The following is a 20569-nucleotide window of genomic DNA, read 5'->3' as shown; positions in this document are numbered from 1 at the left end:
GTTTTACAGTTAAAGAAACCGGTGTGTATTTGTACCCAACTCACCGATTCAATTACTTCTGGACAAGTTTTAACGAGTTCATTTCGCATCGAGTGTCTTCTACTGTAGGTTATAAAGGGCCTTTTTGGTAACCTGGGGCCTATTGTGGGATCGCTCAAAACAGGAGGCCAATTACCCATAATAATGGATTCGACCTTCTTGCCCTGTTGGCTATACTGGACAATGATCCTAAATTCCTTCTTAGTCTCTTCTTTATTTTGTTTCAATGTCTATGTCAGTTGAACTCTCTCCTATAGCCAACATCTCCAGCCTGCTTCTGCAAATAGATTTGTTAATAGCAGTGTTGATGATGTCATCAGAGTAACCCCGTTCCTTAAATCTCTGTTTACTTTCTTGTTGGGCTACTAATAGATCAAACTCCTTACTGTGGATCCGTTTAAATCTCAACATCTCCCCATAGAGATACTGTTAACCAGGTGTTTCACGTGGGAGCTGTTGGTGTGGAGTGTTGCATAATTTCCGGCAGTTAATTTACGATGGAGTTTGGTTTCTAATTTATTGCTCTCAATAAAAACCACTGTGTCTAGGAAGCTCACTGAAGTAGCACTTATGTTAGCTGTGAAGTGCAGGTTAAGAGTATATACATTGATTGCCTGCACAAACTCCTGAGCTGTATCCAAACTACCATCCCATATAATAAACAGGTCACCTATAAAGCGCAACCATGTTTTAACAAGGGTAGTCATGGCCTCCTTGTGCTCAGTCATGAGTACCAGCTCTTCCCACCAGCCCATGTGTAAGCATGCATAGCTTGGGTAGAAGCTGGCCCCCACGGCAACACCTCTTAACTGCCTGTAAAGAAGATTGTTAAACATAAAAATATTATTGTTCAAGCAGAAATCAACCATTTCCAATAACATCATTTTGTGTCTTGCCATATTGCCCCTAGATTTTTCTAAAAAGAAATCAAGTGCCCTTAACCCATCTGAGTGCTTTATACTCGTATAAAGTGAACTGACATCAAGGGCCATCAGAAAGAAACTTGGTTCCCAATCAAGATCCTTAATTTTACATAAAAATTCACTTGTGTCACTCACATAAGATGGCAGGACTTTCACATGACTCTGAAGACAAAAATCCACATACTGTGATGTTTGTTCCAGGCATCCATTTCTCGCTGAGATGATGGGCCTGCCAGGCGGATTTTTCAGGTCTTTGTGTATCTTCGGCAAGAAATAAATGGTTGGTACCACCGGGAAATTGTTCTTAAGAAATTTAAATGTCTGTCCAGTAATTAGACTCTACGATTTCCAATTTGATATTTTTTTCTGAAAGATTGTATACATTTGTTTTAAATCAGTTCCATTGCATCTCGTGTAGCATGTTCCGTCATTTACATGTCCCTTAAAGCTTTTTTAGCACGACTGCAAAATGCTGGAACGGGCATGAAGGAAGAGTGGTTATTGTTTAGCTGCTAAGTGTAAGCTTAGGGATAAGCAAAAGATATATTATGCCGCCATCAAGCTGGCTAAAGGGCAATTCTATGCTGCCCGTATCGAAGCGGCTAATAATAACTCTCGAGAAATCTACGCAATTGTCCAGAGTTTTATGTCCCCTGCGGCCCAAGTTAGTGCGATGCCATCGTCGCCCTCTTGGTGCAATACGCTTTCCGGCTTTTTTAGAGATAAGATCTTGGCCATTCAATCTACTTTTACATCTGGTAGTAGCCTTCTGGACACTATTTTTGAGGATCCAGTGGCTGGTGGGGGACACACATTGTCTGAATTTAAGGTCGTTGAACAGTCAGACTGTTTGAAATTGCTGAAAAGTTTAAAATCTGTGTCACCTGTTGACCCCTGTCCGGCGAGGCTATTGGCATCTTCGGCTGAGGTTGTAGTTGAGGAAGTGAATACCATCATTAATCTTTCCCTCCAGTTAGCTGAGGTCCCTGAGGTGTGGAAGAAGGCAAACATCTTACCTCTTTTGAAAAAACAATCCCTTGACCCGCGTTGTCCAGTGAACTATCGACCTATTTCTCTTCTCCCTGCCTTGGCTAAGGTTGGTGAGAAGGCCGTTAACAAACAGCTCACGGACTACGTGGAAAGGGAGGATTTGCTCCTCCCAGCTCAATCGGGGTTCCGGCAGTCGCACAGCACGAAAACAGTTCTGGTCGAGGTGGCAGAGGCCATTCGGGATTGCTTGGACGCAGGGGGGATGGCGGCACTTATCTTGCTTGACCTCTCATCTGCGTTCGATACGGTCCCCCATGTTTTGCTTTTGTCACGCTTGGCCAGTATAGGGTTATCTGGTGCTGTGTGGGGATTGCTCTGCTCTTTCTTGAGGGGACGGTCTGAACAGGTATGGATCCCTCCTTGTTCCTCCGCTCCACAGTCAGTTTCTACTGGTGTCCCGCAGGGCTCTTCCCTTAGTCCCCTTCTATTTAATATCTTCATGACTCCCAGCTTCTTTTCACCTGGGCAAAGGGGGAAGATTCTGTGCTCCGGGCCGAACTTTGTCTGTCATCTATTTTTAAATGGTTGGCAGAGGCTCAGCTCAAATGTAATGAGGGGAAATCAGAGATCTTACTCTTTGGTACATTTCCTCAAAATTTTAGAGAACAGCTTTGGCCCCCTGGGTTCTCATGTCCCACCTCTATTGGGCAGCCAGCTAAGAATCTTGGGGTCTGGTTTGACGAAGATCTTTCTTTTGCGGACCACATCAAGAAGTTGGCCGGTGGCTGCTTTGCCTTATTGAAATCCTTTAAAAGCTTTTTCCCCCTTCTCCTCCCAGCGGCAAGGCAAACTATTACCTGCGCATTGATTCTGTCACGGCTGGATTACTCGAACGCTCTTTTCACCGGTTTTCCTGGCTACCGGCTGAGGAGGCTTCAGGTGGTGCAGAATACTGCTACCAAACTTCTATCGGGCCTGTCATCCAGAGATAGTGTCCATCTTCAGCTGCGACTGTATCACTGGCGGCCTATGGCCGCCAGGGTGAAATTTAAGATATTGGTCATTACCCATCGGGCTCTTCACGAGCAGGGCCCTATCTATCTTCAGAAGCGTGTTTCTTTCTACACGCCCACGCTCTTTTCTTTATTTTTGGCCCAGATCCCGCGCTTTAAGTGTCAGAGGATAGGGGGTTGTTCCTTTTCAGTTAAGGCGGCAGTTTCCTGGAATGCCCTCCCGCTGGGTCTGCGGACCATCCAGGACCTTGACGTTTTTAAGAAAAAGTTGAAGACACAGTTGTTCAGGTAACTCCTCTGTCTTTCCTTTTTTAGTTCCGCGCCGGGACACCCATGAGTAGCTGAGCGCGCTATAAATTATTTTAACATAACATAACATAACAGTTAATTGGTTGTAGGCTTCTTTGGTATACATTTCTTTAGTCATTAACATAATATTTCCACCCTTATCCGAGGCTCTGATTATAACTTTATTGTTCTTCTTTAGTTTGGATATTAGGGCGATGTAATCTGCTTTTTCCTTATTTTATCTTGATTTGCCCCTGTGTGTTTTTACATTCAGTTCCTGGAGTTGCTCCGTCACCTGGTCATGGAAAAGATCAATAGAGTCCTTTAACATAATCGGATTAAAGGTGGACTTTAGTTTGAATTTGGTTAGAGGATATATAGTTGGTGTCAATAGCACATTGGATGCAGCACTTTCCACATTTGCCTGATCTCCCCGTGAACTGAATCTGTTTCTCATTGATTGTTCATCCCATAGTTCCTGCATCTCATTTAGGAAGGCTTACGCCGTTTGTGTGCTTTCTACGGTGTTTAGGCCTTCACATCTCATTGCTGGAACCAGGTCATTGTTATCTGGATTACGGTTTAATAAATGGTATTTTTGCAGTTTAAGTTGTCTAGTGCTTTTAAATATATCCAGTCTTGTTTTTACATAGTTGAAATCATTGGCAGGACAGTAGGTTAAACCTAAGTATTTCAATCTCTTTCTCGTTCAATACCACATCGGATAAATTCACAATTGTTTTGTTAGGCGCTGGAGACATGTTTACTTTCCTCTCCTCCACCCTCCTCTTTTCTTGCGATTTGTACCTGTTTCGGTTTGCCTTCCTCCGTTGTCCTCGCTTTCTGTTTTAGTTTAACCATAATTTGTTTTCTGTATGTGGGGGCGGAAAGTTTGCCTTCTGTCCTTGGATAAAAAAGATAATTCTTAGTCTAGGGTGCGTTTGGGCATGCCTTGCAGTGCTGCTCCTTCCCGCTCCAAGTCACTGTCAGGAGCCGAACTCAAGTCAGATTGTGAGGTGCATGAAGAGACTACATCTGCCCTCCCGGTTTTTGTCTTTACAGATCCGGGTCTTCGATTATCCTTATTGGCTCTGAACGCTTCGTATTTTTGGGAAAAAGTAAAGATCTTTCTCATCTCGTAATCTGTTTTGTCACGGAAGAACTTGTAGGTTTTATGTTCTTTTATGTTGTCTTCCTCTTTTTTTAACCTTAAGACCATTTTGTTTCTCTTCAGGTTGGTCTACTGCATCAATGTCTTCATTAATTTAGGCTATTTCATCCAAAAGTGCAGCGCGGTCAATAACCGCATATTTAATTAGAATTTGCATCAAGGGTTTCATGGAGTCCAGATTACATTCCGCCCACTCACGCATCATGAGTGGGTTTGGTGTCTCGTAACTTGCTGCTAAGAATATCCTCAGTCCACAAGGGACTCTTTCTACATCCAAATACACATGGTCAGCGACTAGCTGCCGCCTCCCCCCCAAACCGGCACCCAACACCCAGGAACGTGGACACGAGACGTCTTTACTTTTTGGAAGGCGGGCGCTAGTCGCCCGGCCGTATTTATTAAAGTATGAAATTAAAAAAGGTTTTTAATTGCATGATCAACAATTTATACAAAAATCAGCAGGACATTAGATACAAAATTATTTTCAACAAGTTTGAGAGCCTGACCTTAACAAAACTCTAATACATGTTGTTTCCTAACCGAGTCTAAACATCCTCATCTTGATTTTTGTACATTTCTGGCCATATGGCAGGGTCACTACCGGTGTCAGGTCCTACAAGCTGCGCCTCCCCATGAGACGTGCGCATGCGCAGTGTTACCCCGGGAATTGCCCGGTCTACGCCCTGAACTCCATTTACCCACTGAAGGAGGGCCCTTACTCTGCGCCAGCCGGTGACGTCATGAGTATACGCGCGCGGGGTGGCTACCAGCCTAAGGAAAGCGTGAACTACTCCTACCCGCGCTCCTTTGCAGCATGAATTACCTTGCCCCTGGAGTTCTAGGAGTGGCCCGCAGGCCCCTCCCCCTGGGCGGGAACCTCCATAGGATGATGCCCGCCCCCTCAGACCTCAAATATGTGCTCACCGATAATGACTTTACCGCATGCCCCATACCTAATAAATACGACGACCTATGGGAAAAAACTCTAAAGCACAGCTACACTGGCTAATAAATAACAGTATCACCGTACAGCTACAAAGGGAAAAAAGGCCTAAAGACACTTGGCATCAAAGAAACAGTACTTCACACACAGTTTGCTAAAAAGGGGAAAAAATTCCTAAACAAAAGCATCAACAAAAATATACCAACAGATCAATTTCTACTACCATGTAAGACATGTGGACAGTACCTTCAAAAACTTATCATTAAACCAGACATAATGAATGCCACAAGACTTTTGTTCCAATGGGATGGAGGGTGGGAAAACAAAGAAGCCCCGAGCGCGGGGCACACCGTTCCGTGAGGGAGCGTCCAGGGACAAGGGGGTCTCCTGGGCGCTCCCCACCTCTTTATTCCCGAGGGGCCAGGCGGGGGGGGCATGCCCCCCCCGGCCCGCCCCTCCTGTAGCCGCCCCCCCTGACCCGGACCTTCTACCTTGCATCCGGGTCAGGGAGGCCGCCGGCCAATCGGTGGTGGGTCGCGCCCCCCAGGGCCCGCCCCCACCACCGAGAGACAACAATGGGGAAAGGGGGGGCGACGGTCGCCGCGCTGCCATGCGTGCGGGGGGGCCGAGGGCCCCCCCTTTTCACATGGTCAGCGACTAGCTGCCGCCTCCCCCCCAAACCGGCACCCAACACCCAGGAACGTGGACACGAGACGTCTTTACTTTTTGGAAGGCGGGCGCTAGTCGCCCGGCCGTATTTATTAAAGTATGAAATTAAAAAAGGTTTTTAATTGCATGATCAACAATTTATACAAAAATCAGCAGGACATTAGATACAAAATTATTTTCAACAAGTTTGAGAGCCTGACCGTAACAAAACTCTAATACATGTTGTTTCCTAACCGAGTCTAAACATCCTCATCTTGATTTTTGTACATTTCTGGCCATATGGCAGGGTCACTACCGGTGTCAGGTCCTACAAGCTGCGCCTCCCCATGAGACGTGCGCATGCGCAGTGTTACCCCGGGAATTGCCCGGTCTACGCCCTGAACTCCATTTACCCACTGAAGGAGGGCCCTTACTCTGCGCCAGCCGGTGACGTCATGAGTATACGCGCGCGGGGTGGCTACCAGCCTAAGGAAAGCGTGAACTACTCCTACCCGCGCTCCTTTGCAGCATGAATTACCTTGCCCCTGGAGTTCTAGGAGTGGCCCGCAGGCCCCTCCCCCTGGGCGGGAACCTCCATAGGATGATGCCCGCCCCCTCAGACCTCAAATATGTGCTCACCGATAATGACCTTACCGCATGCCCCATACCTAATAAATACGACGACCTATGGGAAAAAACTCTAAAGCACAGCTACACTGGCTAATAAATAACAGTATCACCGTACAGCTACAAAGGGAAAAAAGGCCTAAAGACACTTGGCATCAAAGAAACAGTACTTCACACACAGTTTGCTAAAAAGGGGAAAAAATTCCTAAACAAAAGCATCAACAAAAATATACCAACAGATCCATTTCTACTACCATGTAAGACATGTGGACAGTACCTTCAAAAACTTATCATTAAACCAGACATAATGAATGCCACAAGACTTTTGTTCCAATGGGATGGAGGGTGGGAAAACAAAGAAGCCCCGAGCGCGGGGCACACCGTTCCGTGAGGGAGCGTCCAGGGACAAGGGGGTCTCCTGGGCGCTCCCCACCTCTTTATTCCCGAGGGGCCAGGCGGGGGGGGCACGGTCTACGCCCTGAACTCCATTTACCCACTGAAGGAGGGCCCTTACTCTGCGCCAGCCGGTGACGTCATGAGTATACGCGCGCGGGGTGGCTACCAGCCTAAGGAAAGCGTGAACTACTCCTACCCGCGCTCCTTTGCAGCATGAATTACCTTGCCCCTGGAGTTCTAGGAGTGGCCCGCAGGCCCCTCCCCCTGGGCGGGAACCTCCATAGGATGATGCCCGCCCCCTCAGACCTCAAATATGTGCTCACCGATAATGACCTTACCGCCACAGGCCAGCATTGTTAACCGACGATCTGGCCTCCCCCTGCCTAGACCTACCCTAGAAAGTTCTCACTTTAGCAAAACCTTCCAACCAGGTCCTGACATCATCAGACCACAGGACCCTTCCTTCCTCCGTCAAATGGACTCCCCTCACCAGGTAGAACAAATACACCCATGTTGGATCATCTGCAACCGAGGCGGGCTTGAAATACTTTGTCCCACTGTGTGTTGATCCTCTTTATCGAGTGATTCAACGCCCTGACCGAGTCCCTGCCACCACGGGATAAGTTGAGGCCCTACTACTGTGCCACCCGGGCAAGTCCTGAAGACCCCCCCACAGTGGAGATGGACTCATCAATGAGTATTCGCCTCCCCAGTTTGGCCAATTCAGTCCCCCCTAGGTGAAGTATCACCACTGACAGGGGGTCGGGCTGCTGAGCTAAAAAGTCCCTGAGCAGTTCCTGAACTGACCATGGCACAGACCCTCAAACAAACTCTTCCCTGTCCTGCGTCCAGCCTGTTGCTTGTGCTGGCACATTGTGGCTCCTCAACTTCTGGTGATGAGTTCCTCCCCCGCGTGACAGGTTTGAGAAACTGCAAGAACCAGGAAAAGACCAAGAAAACCTGGGTGACAAATTCCCACTTCCACCTTAAGGAATGGGTAGCACTTACACCTGCCAGCAATACTTGGGCCCTTGGTGTCCTCTTTCTCGACGTATGCTTCCCTTTTGACGTCCACCCGCTGCTGATGTTGCGGTGTGGAGCACTCCTCAGATATCCGCCATGGACCCAGCCGTGACTGACGTAAGCCCCCCTTGGGCTGTCCACCTGTTGCAGCTGTTGTGATGTGGAGCCCTCCAGGTATCCACCATGGACCCGGTCATACATAAATTGGAAAGATAGATACACACCATTAGTGTTTCCGGCGATACCTGCTGTACACGCGTTAGACTTACATTACCATCAGTTGCTAAGTTTTAGATAATCTTAGTGCCATATTACTACACATTAACACGTCGACAGTAAATGTTAAGCATAGCCTCCGTTTGTCTGTTTGCTAGTGCAGCATCTATGTCGTTAAGCATAGGATCAGCGCCGCCCTAACCATGGTAGGCTGTAAAATTGGCTTCCTATTTTTACAATCATTGTTACACAAGAAAGTTGTGCCGTAGGCGAGGACATCGCCTCTTAATCCTGGTTTCCTACCCACGTCTTTATGCATAGGATCTATGTGTAAAAACAAGACAGTCTACTTAACAGTGCAGCACCACAGTCTTTAGCTAAAACGAATTAGCACAGCCCTAACCCCGCCAGGCCATAAGCTGGCCCAAGGACCCTTTCCGCTCACCACTCTGGCTTCTGGGAAATATCATCCTAGCCAACCGGACATGATCACATGCATCCCCAGACCTATGTGATGCCGCAACTAGGCTCTTGGGCACCTTTTAGGTGTGACATCAAGGTGTGTATAGTTATCAGGACCCCAAGTAGTCTCTCTACAGGCTCTAGGCCCTGTCTCCATGCCATTCGTGGTTCCCCTACCACATTATTAATATATGGCTTTTGTACACCCCTAGAGCTCAACGTGTATGGTGCTAAATCACTGTGTGCTATATAAGTTTACACACCGTAATTATTCGCCTCTAATCTCATCATAGGCTCAACGTATATTGTGCCAATTTACTTGTATGTTAAATAAGTTTACTGACTGTAATTTCACGCCTTTAGCCTCGGAAAGGAATTAAAGGGATGTGTTTTAGAACTAATACATATATAGGTTATACACCTGTTCTTTTCCATTTACTCATTCATGAGATTATAGACTGGTAAAACAAGCTGCTCTACATTCCCTCAAGACTTAGCCTGAAGGCAGCACGCCAAACAGCTACCAATAAGATAGCTCACTAATAATGTTGACTTTACCTATCATCAATGAATAGTCAATTGGACTGGTGCAATGTCCCCCCCCTAGAACAGTGAACAGCACCTCAGATGTCCATTACCTTTACAATGAAATACGTCCCTTGTATGACTTACTGCTTTGGCTTGCAACGGAATGTGGTACCTGGGAAACTGGCTTTCTCAGTCTTGTCAAGCCCTACCCTTAGATGTGTATTAATCCCCAGGAGGACCCCAAGAGAAGGGGGAATACTCTATTCGTGAATCGTTCCACTATTATTCTAACTATCCCCTCAGCAGACACCAATGATAGTACTTCTAGAGTGTCAAAATTTGACTTATGTCAATGGCTGTTCCTCACGTAAGATAAATAAGCAGCAACCCTGGCTTGGATAAAATATTGCAAGTGCCTGGAGGACATCAATGAAGAAGCCCAGGAATGAACACCAAATTACTACTCTTTGTGCTCTGCCGCTCAGAAACCAGTTGGTGTGCCCAACATGGACGCAGAGTGTTTGTGTTCTGCTTCTGATACGTGCCCTGTTCCACTACAATACAGTGGATTCCCTTGGCAACGCTAAAAAATTGTGGGGCCTTGGTGGGATGCCTACCCAACATTGTTTGTATAGTTGGCCCTCAATACTGCTGTTACTACTAGGAAAACAGCCGTATAACCCTCCTTCCGCTAACCAGACCGTCATCATTGTGTGGTGCACTCCCTAAAGTATCTTGGCTGGGAGCCTCACACCTAGATGTAAATACAATGGATGCGAAACAAAGGCACACGGCTGAATCCTGCCTTCCCAGTACCTAAAAGAGGCATTGTTTCGCCCTTTGTCCAGTGCCGATATATGGGAATATGCATGCACTGACAAAAACAAAGAAGCCCCGAGCGCGGGGCACACCGTTCCGTGAGGGAGCGTCCAGGGACAAGGGGGTCTCCTGGGCGCTCCCCACCTCTTTATTCCCGAGGGGCCAGGCGGGGGGGCACGCCCCCCCCGGCCCGCCCCTCCTGTAGCCCGCCCCCCCTGACCCGGACCTTCTACCTTGCATCCGGGTCAGGGAGGCCGCCGGCCAATCGGTGGTGGGTCGCGCCCCCCAGGGCCCGCCCCCACCACCGAGAGACAACAATGGGGAAAGGGGGGGCGACGGTCGCCGCGCTGCCATGCGTGCGGGGGGGCCGAGGGCCCCCCCTTTTCATTTGTAACGACTGTGGTTCCCACCTTTTGCTCTGTCCAGATCGACTTTTCTTTTCTGGTAATCTGAATGTATCCCTTAGTGTTGTGTTTGTCTCTTGGAGATTCGTGTTGGTATTTCTTTCTTTGTTTTGTGTTGTTCTGACATCTTTAAACATGGCTAATGCTGCCAGTTCTCGCTCCTTCACTGTGTCTGACGACATTGCACAATATATTTAAAATAACAGTTCCGAATCCTGGGAGGCTGTCAATACGTGTTATGGGTCTAGTTGTTGAATACGGCAGTCAGTTCCTATTGGTTGCAAGGCACGCGGACATCACGAATGACTAGTGTGTATATAACTGACGTCAGAGTGAGATAACTTGGAACACACCGTGACTCTTCGCAGTCACTGCTCATCGCACAAGCTCTTTCACTTGTTGAATAAAGTTTCTTAAATTCATTCCTTTCTTCTGGAATTTCTTCACTTTCATTTCACAACATTACGCTCCAAGTTTCGTAGTTTGCACACCTCTCACCCCTTTTCCGGGCTTTAAATCACGTACTTGAGTAAACAACAGGACCTGCCGATTCCTACGAGTCGCTCAGGTCCTGGTCCGCTCCTGGCTCTCCAAATGCCGCAGCCCAAAAATGAGTGGGGGACCGTAGAACGCCGGAAAGAGACTTACGCCGGCTTTAGAATATCCAGGTACTCCGGTTTCAATGCGCATATATATATACATAGACAGAGAGAGAGAGAGAGAGAGATGCAGGAATCCACGGACACAACTGATCTAAAGATAAAATCTGATTGGCTACCACAATAACATCAAGAATGTGGGGGAAGCCATTTTAGGACTTGTAGATGCTGCCCCTTGCCATATATAAAGCATAACACTGTATGAAGGCTGCTGGCAGAGATACCCTTGCCTCGAGACCTGGTAGGGAGCCCCTAAGCGGGTGGCAAAAATAGTTTATTTAATTAACCGCAGACCCTATAGAAAATAAGGGGGGCTCCCACCCTTTTTAATTTATGTATATCCTAATATTAAGTGAAGATGGTGTGGGCCCCACTCCCGAGTCTTTTGAAGGTTCCAGAAAAACCATCTCCCAGGTTCAACATCCTTTTTAAGGGCTCTGAGGCATGTAGCCCCCATCCCTGAGCCTATTAAATGCTCCCGGGTCTCCATCCTCTGGTCTGATGTCTTTTTTTATGGAGAGCGTGTTTGCAGCCCCCCTCCCAGAGCCGTTTGAAGGCCCCTGGATCCCATCCCCTTAGACCAGTTTAATTGTTATCAGTAGGGAGAGTAAGGCCCTCTTCCCTAAGCCATTTGAAGGTCTGGGGACTGATGGCATCAGTGGCCCAGGGACCCCATCCCCAGGAACACTAAGACGTTCCCGGCCTGAGAGAGAGCAGGCAGCCCATGCTCTCCCCGTCAGTCAACATAGCTTTGCTCCCACCCAGCAGTACCAGAAAGAAAAGCTGATCCTGTTGGGCAGGAACAAATCAGTGGAGCCAGGTCCCTCCAGCACCTAGGATTGGGGCTGGCAAAGGAGTCGGAGGGGCTGTGGGGGCTCTGGTTATCCTTCACAGCCCTCAGCACAAGGAAAGCTGTGGGTGTCTAGTTTGGGACAGGGAAACTACCACACAGAAAACAGTTTGAAAAGGGCGTGGCAGTGTGGAAGTGTAGTCCTCACACTGCCATAAAAAATTAAAAAAAGCAAGCTGCCCAAAAAACCCACTTTAGCATTGAAACGGGGAGGCTGCAAATATACTATTCACTGCTCCCCCACTGGAGTGCCTAATAATTCCCTGAGTGGACCTACACAGCTATATTAAACTTCTTGTGGCACCCCAAGGAGGCACCACCAACGATTGAAGTAAGTTTTGTAGGTGGTTGCATGCATAATAGCAGCACCCCCCCAGAATTGAAAAAAAGAACTGTGCGTCTCCTGGGCCATAGACTGCATGACTCCAGGAGAGCTTAACTTTATTTACAAAGCACTGGAGATGTCTGCTATACTGTTGGATTGTGGGGACCTCTTGTGGCTGCATTTAGTGGCCTGAAGAGTGTTAAATAAAGACAGATAAAATTGCTTTTTTAAAATATTTTGGGAATGGTAATTATTATTATTCTTTGTCATATCTTTGTATGAGAATACATTGGTTCATAATTATTGATACATTATTGTGGTGATTTAATGTGATTTAATGAATCTCAAATATTGCATCTCTCATGACAGGTTCTATGACATCATTGATAACATCACTGATGACATCCGAAATTGCACAATTGCTGATGACAACACTGTGCATGGCGAGTGTGCAAGTTATTGAATTTTAATGTGTTTTGTCTAGCTCAATATGTTTGGTGTGTGATAAACATCCATGTTGTAATACAACGCGATAGAGGCACGCATGGTAAATGCATGCATGGTTACAACTGATAGTCGGATTGAGTAGAAGGCATAGTACACATATCACTAATTGGATGACTCTCCTCCATGACCTTGGGAGAGGCACAGAGGGCATAATAGAACTTCCAAATGTTTGGGCCAGTGGCACTTTATATCTTTGTGGTTTTGCAGAACTGACCATGACTTCCAAAACAATGCTTGTGGTTTCATGAATGTGGGGAACCGGGTAATGCACAGGCTACTGATATACTCCTATGACATCCACTTTTTAAATGATCTGAAAGGCCCATGAATTGAAAGTGACCAGACACTACATGTTCCCTTCTGGAGTGGTTATTTGGGCATTCACAGAGCATGAAAGAAGTGCTTGAGTTATGCGAGAGGGCACTTGTCACTCTACATCTCTTGCACAGTCTTCTACAAGGTGCATCTCTGCAACAGACCCAACACTGTTTCTGTAATTTGGTGCTCTTTCCAGCTGTATGAAAGTGTAGGTGTTTTTTCGCTACGCCTACTGCACACCAGATAAACACCCATACAGACTAATCCTCAAAAAGAGAAGCAGTGTTCAATAACAAGCTGTGGGAACAAATACACAAACGGTGATGGGTCATGCACACAAATATGTTTTCTAGCATCTTAGGTGGTGGAGTTGAGCACACCCAAAAAATATATTTAAAACCTATGAGACCATGGATATTCAGCAGCAAACATCAAACATCTTTAGCCATCCAGCTCTGTGGGGAGTTGTGCATTGCAGTTATTTGTTAAAATGTTAAAATGTCCCCACAGGGGAATTGGGCAAACCAATAATTTGTAATGTGAAACACACAAATAAACAATGGTCAGGGTTTCCAAAGAGACATGTATCTGGATGGTAAGATAATTCACATTTTGCACTTCCTGCAAGTTTAAGTTAAGTATGCTCACATGGTGGTATTCATTCCAGACCAAAACACCATTAATAAAGGACAGCAAGTCACATGACACAATGGGGAACAAAATAAATCATGGCATAGACATTCTTTACATAATTCTTTCCCTACTGGACCACACATATGGATATGCTTACTAATATTAGCATTGGTCTTTTGTGCATAAAGACATCTCTCCATGTTTTTGGGAACTTAGGGGTCGATTCCGTTCCGGTAAAAAGCGCTCCGAATTGCCGTTCGGAGCGTTTTTCCCGTACGAATCGTACCCTGCAACGTCCACCGTACGAACGACGAAGTATGATCCGTACCAGGAGCCGTACTCCGTACGAATTGTACAGGGACCGTACGAATGAAATCCCCGTACGACTATCCCTCGGAACCCGCTGTACGCGACATCTGTATGGTTCGCGGCCGATTTTTCTGACCCGGCAAGTACGATTCGTGTTGGGTACGCACCATACGACCCTTTTACGTAACGACCCCCTCCGGGTATGGCGCGTACACCCCATGATCGCAGGGGTACACGCCGTACCCCTGCGATCATGGGGTGTAAGCGCCGTACGCCCAGCGTACATGGGGTACGCACCGTACCCTATGTACGCTGGGTGTACAGTGCATACCCCATGTACACTGGGTGTACGGCACGTACCCCTCATGATCACAGGCGTACGGCGCGTACCCCTGCGATCATGAGGTGTACGCGCCGTACGGTGTGTATGTGAATGTGCGCTTTTCTGTACGGATCGCCCTTACCTGACGCGGACCGTACGACTCGCGTCCTGGTACACCGGTCGGGATCGTACTCGTCGGGTCGTACGGCATCTGTACGAGTCGTACGGAAACGGCTCCAGATGCGAGTCGTACGGCGGATTTTTTTCCCGGATCGGTATCGACCCCTTAATGTTTACCAATATTTCTTCGTGACACAATGACAGCCTCTCACAAATGTTAAATCTTCAAATAGCAAGTTGAAGGGTGGCATTGGGGCTCCCTGTTTCACTTCCTCAAACTCCTAAAATGGCTTTTGGACATTCTATATACCTTTGTCCTCAGGCCCCCAGTATGTAATCGTCTTTTTCTTGCTGGCATTACCTCACCTTCAGGTACAGATAGCTCAATCCCAAGCTGCTGTTTACAATTGTTACTTTACTTTGTCCTTCTACTCTACCTCCTCCGCTTAGAGACTTTAGAAGCCTGCTTTTTGTTTAACTCATAATAGTTTTATCCTAACCATCTGACTCATGATAAAAACTATCAAATATTCACATAAATCTTATCAAGATTGCAGTGCTTCCATGACAACAAAATGATTTTGATGTACATGCTAAAATACTTTTTAACAAATAACTGACAAGCAATAATACATTAGCCTCCCCTATTTTCTAATGCAAAAACTTGATGTGGGGAAGGTAAATGTTTGAACCTGCCTCAGTATTCACGTCATATTCACTTTTGAAATGATTTGGTATTAAATATTTGGGTGGCATGATGCTTGCATTTACAACAATGATACAATATTGTGGCAAACAATATCATTGACAAAAATATTGTAGCAAAACTATTTTTTGTCACAATATTGTGTTCCTATACATATAATGGAAATGACAAAACTATTAAATGAAAATATAACTGACAGTAAAATCATCAAAATAATTTAAAAAAAAGATTTTCTAATATATATGTTACAGTCAAAGTGTGAAATCCTGGTATTGTATAGAATGCCTAGGTAATGTATAGAATGCCAGATGGTTTTCGGCAAACTATGAAATATAAGTTTTTTGCGAAAATGTTACACACTTTTCCTAGGCATTCTATACAATTCCTAGGCATTATACAGAATGTCCAGTACCATTTACGCAAAGTGTTAAAAGGCCACAAGATGACATTCCTAAGCATTGGGCAAAGTGTGAAATCCCGGTATTGTATAGAATGCCTAGGTAATGTATAGAATGCCTTATGGTTTAGAGGCAAACTAGGAAATATAAGTTTTTTGTGAAAATGTTACATACTTTCCCTAGGCATTTTATGCAATTCCTAGGCATTATACAGAATGACCAGTACCATTTACGCAAAGTGTTAAAGGGCACAAGATGAGAAGCCTTTATTAATTAATACGCATTTGAAACTGAAAGAACAAAACAACGAAATAAAGCACAGGATATTCTTACCAGAAAACAATGAAAGCAGAACTGAGATTGAAGTACTTGTTACACTAAGAAAGGCCGGAGTAACACATGGAATTGTACTCACTTTTATTGTTGTTGTAATACTTTATTCGATAATTTTTTTATCATAAAAGTAAATACATTTCCAATCATAAAACAACTATAAAAATCCTATATCCAATTTACAGCCAGTTAAAACGATAAAAGACTTATTTACAATAAAAAGAAGAACCGAAAAGGACTAAAGTGTTACGGCGAAATAGTCATATACATGTAATCTGACTGAACTACAATTGTCTATCTCGTTTTACTCTTTAACAGCTTGGTACATATCAGCCAGGCCCTTCCCAGGTACTTTGCAACCCCACAGACAATGGTCAGAGATGTTGTATCTGTTGTGAGGATGCGTAGGGCCATCCTGTATTGTCTGACTCCCAACTCTTTGCATACTGGTTTCAGCCATCTTCTTCTAGCCCCCTTATATGCTTTGCAGGCAAACAAAAAGTGCGGTAAGGACTCACTAGGGCATGAACAACCTGGACAGTTAGCTTGATGGGACCGTGGCTTTTTCCAACTCTCAGTAAATTCATTTAGTGGGAGTGTCCCATATCTCACTTTTATTCTTCTCACAAAAACAGCTTATATTTTGGCACTTTGATCTTGTACATACATTTCACGACTTAAAGAAGAATGCAAACAGAATATTGTTACCGGTAAAACACAAAGCAGAACTGGCATGACCTACAGAATGTGAACAGAATATTCTTACCCGTAAAACACAAAGCAGAACTGGCATGACCTACTTGTTGCAGCACAAAACAACTTCTATTTTGGCACTTTGGTCTTGTACATACATTTCACGACTTAAAGAAGAATGCAAACAGAATATTGTTACCGGTAAAACACAAAGCAGAACTGGCATGACCTACTTGTTGCAGCACAAAAACACCTTCTATTTTGGCACTTTGATCTTGTACATACATTTCACACCTGAAAGAAGAATGCAAACAGAATATTGTTACCGGTGAAACACAAAGCAGAACTGGCATGACTTACTTGTTGCAGCAGGGAAGGGTAGAGTGACATTTTGAATTGCATAATTTTCTTTTTCACACACAGGCACCTCATATTTTTGCATTTCGCCTTGCACATACAGCTGATGAATCCTTGGCCGCTTCCTGTGGGCTGAGAAGCAGCTGCAGATTGGAGAGGTATTTCGTTGTCAGGAACATCTTCAATTCTCATTAAGTTCTTTGGACATACGGTGAATTGTGATCTGGCGTAGAGTTGCTTCAAGATTCCTTGTGCAGTTCCAAGTCAGTAAAAGCCATCTTCCGTCACGTTCATAACAACTGCCAAGAGATTGCGTGAGTCACCCCGCCCTTTGTCGACGTCCGGAATCGCAACTCACACAGTGGCACCCAAAGGCACAGGAGGAATTTTGTCAGAATCCCTTTTCATTTTTTGGGCCTGAATCTCAAGGTTTGATTTCGATTCCATTTTACTTTGGACAGCTTTCTCAATATTGAAGCAAACATTGCACCGTCGTTGCATGTCAGCATGGCGTGATTCCTGTCTTGGCACTACACTCCCTTCCGACATGGTGATACAAGAACCACAGGAAAGCATGACGGCAGAGCGTCTGTGGAACCTCAGCCGGATGCTATACACGACCTCTGACCCTGCTTGCAGGCAGGTCGCTCCCCACACCACCACACGACTGCCACCTGCTCTTTGCCTGGTTACTTGTGCTGTCTCTACCCCTCGCTTGCTGGCAACTTGTGCTGTCTCTGCCCCTCGCTTGCTGAAAAACTGTGCTGTCTCTGCCCCTCGCTTGCTGATAACTTGTGCTGTCTCTGGGATTAGGTGTATTATATACTTTGCTGGCAGACAATCCGGCAAAGTATACAATGCCTAGGCAATGTATAAAATATCAATCATTTCATACTTTGACATCGATTTTCAGGCATTTTCAGGCATTCTATACATTACCTAGGCATTCTATAGAATGCAGGATTTCACAAGACTGACTGTAACATATATATAATACAATCATGAGTAAATAACATCATAAACAATTTATTAAAAATATGTCACCTTCACCCATAAACAAAGTAGTAAAAATATTGGAGCCTCAAAAAAAATAGTTATTCAAAATATTATAAACATTGGAAAAATTTAAAAATATAGCTTTTTTAAAAGAAATATTTATTTAAATTAAATATTAGGAAATTCTCTGGACTCCAGAACATTTTTATATAATACCTCCACTCCAGTTTAAGCGTCAGTAGAGAAAGTGTTGGATTTTGGAGGGGTTACATTTACTGTTCTCACGCCAGTATAAGGAACAGTAGGTAAAGTGTTGATTTTTGGAGGGGCTAAATTCAATCTTCCACTCCAGTCAGAGTGACGATAGGGAATGTGTTGGACTTCCGAGGGTTCAGATTTACTATTCCCACTCCAATCTAAGGGCCTAATTACTAGCTCTTCTGACCGCCATTGCAGTGCTTGGAAACTGACTGACAAGTAGTCAACAGTTGAACCCACCATATTAAAATGCGACTACCATGTAGGAAGTTGGAACCATCCCCTTTTCCATTGTTGCTTGTGCTGTGGCCCAGAAAAAGACCACAGCACAAGCTGCATTGGAAAAGGGGATGTTTTGAAACATCCATACCCCATGTATGAGGCATCAGATGGTGCCTAGCACACGAGGCATGAATGTTTGTGGGGGCATCACAGGTGTCCCCCGGCCCTCATAGCAGAATGTACAGAAGGAAGCAACCAAAGCAATTGAAGATCAATTAATCAATCAGGACACTAGTAGAGCACACTACATACCCATGAGGGTCTCAAGGCACTGGGGGGGGGGGAAGCTGCTACTGATTGAAAAGCCAGGTCTTGAGTAGTCCTTTGAAGGCCAGTAGGTCTTGGGTCTGCCGTAGAGTCCATTTAATGTGTGGTATCAATATTCATGTCCTGGATTTTCACTGCGTTGTCTCATTGAGGGCAGAAACTAAAACTGTATGGCCAGAAGGAAGACTGCCAGAGACTCTGGTCTACTCCCGAAGTTTGCATTTCTTCCTTATTTATTTACAATTTAAGACAGTTTAGTACGATCCTCTTGTGTGCAGCATTAAGATAAATCTCTAATACAAGAACATTCTTTGGGTGGGTGTTCATTTTTAAAAGATATTGGGTGTTATTGGCCTAGATGTAAAGATTCAGGCATAACGACCTAACATTGGCTACAAATGATCTCACATTATTGTCAAACAAGTATATCGAGTACAGAAGCTTATAAACACCGCAGGACATGGCAAATGATGTACAAAGGAATTGACATCCATAATAAGCTGACATCAAACCATAAGAAATAATGTAAACAAATTAATTACTTTGCCACATATACTTATTTCATGTAGCTGGTTGTAGGAGAAAGTCATCATCAACTTTGTCAAGTGCCACTGACAGAGCAGGTAAAATCAAGAATTTTTCTTACTGTTTACTGTTGCTATCCGCTGTCTTGTTACGCCTGTACAGCAGAATTAGGTCAACATTAAAATGAGGGTAAAACCCCATCTGTGTATCATTGAGGATCTTATTTGCTTTTAAAAATTGGCAAACTTGTAAGTAACAAAGGCTTCCAAGATCCTTGACCCTGGAGGTAACAGTGTGATAATGTGACAAGTGGAAGGAAGTTGACGGTCCAGATTTGCTTTTTTCAATAACAATGTTCTCTTTAAGTCAGTGGGCTTCAAACATTTTCAACCTGCGGCTCCCTTGACCTATTAACCATTGGCCTCGGTTTGCCACTTTGTCACTTTTTTTTGGAGGGCTGGTGGATGGAAGTTCGGCCTAAGGATTACTTCCATTTGGTGCCATAAAATAATTGGAATGAAGCTGATGAAGGTATGTTAATCATATACACAGGGTGTTTTGTATAACTGTGGCGGGACCTCTCCTAAAATATTCCTAGTTTGACTTCTTTTGCCCAAACTTGTTGATCCTACTTACTGAACTAGATAGCACCCATATTCATGTAGGTCCCAATGCCAAAGTGTTTCTGCACTTGAAGAACATTTGCATGCACTTCCATTTCTACCCATGTCATACTTGCTAACACAACTATCTCAGTAGGGTGACTCACAAGTTTTTTTCATCAAATACAGCTTTTTTTTAGCTGTCTCCTCCCTAAGACTGCCTCCAATTCAATGCAAGCCAAATAAATTCCTCAGTTTTTTTAAAAACGTCCCTCTTTCTCTCTTCCAAATGTTGGCAGTAGGGTGTTTTTGATGTTTTACTTCCCTAAGCTCATGGGGAGAGCAGGCCTTTCTGGAAATGTGTAGTGGGATTATGATGGCTGTTTTCAACAGCCATTTCATGTCGGCCTTTCTGACATGAAAAGGCTGTTGGAAAGTGTCTTTGGGGGCCCTCCGCAATGGGGCCTGGTGCCCCCCTCAACAACCTTCCACTGTTGGGAAGGCCCAGCATGATGCCTGCCACACAGTGCAGGGATATTTGCCAACCTCTGTTCTACAATGGAAACTTGTGCTGCAGGCCTTTTCTGCCCACCGCACAAGATTCTATTGTAGAATGGAT

The sequence above is a fragment of the Lissotriton helveticus genome, chromosome 3_1, assembly GCF_964261635.1.
Source record: "Lissotriton helveticus chromosome 3_1, aLisHel1.1, whole genome shotgun sequence".
Taxonomy (NCBI): Eukaryota; Metazoa; Chordata; class Amphibia; order Caudata; family Salamandridae; genus Lissotriton; species Lissotriton helveticus.
The sequence above is the reverse complement of the archived record's forward strand: the minus strand, read 5'-3'. Positions refer to the sequence as shown.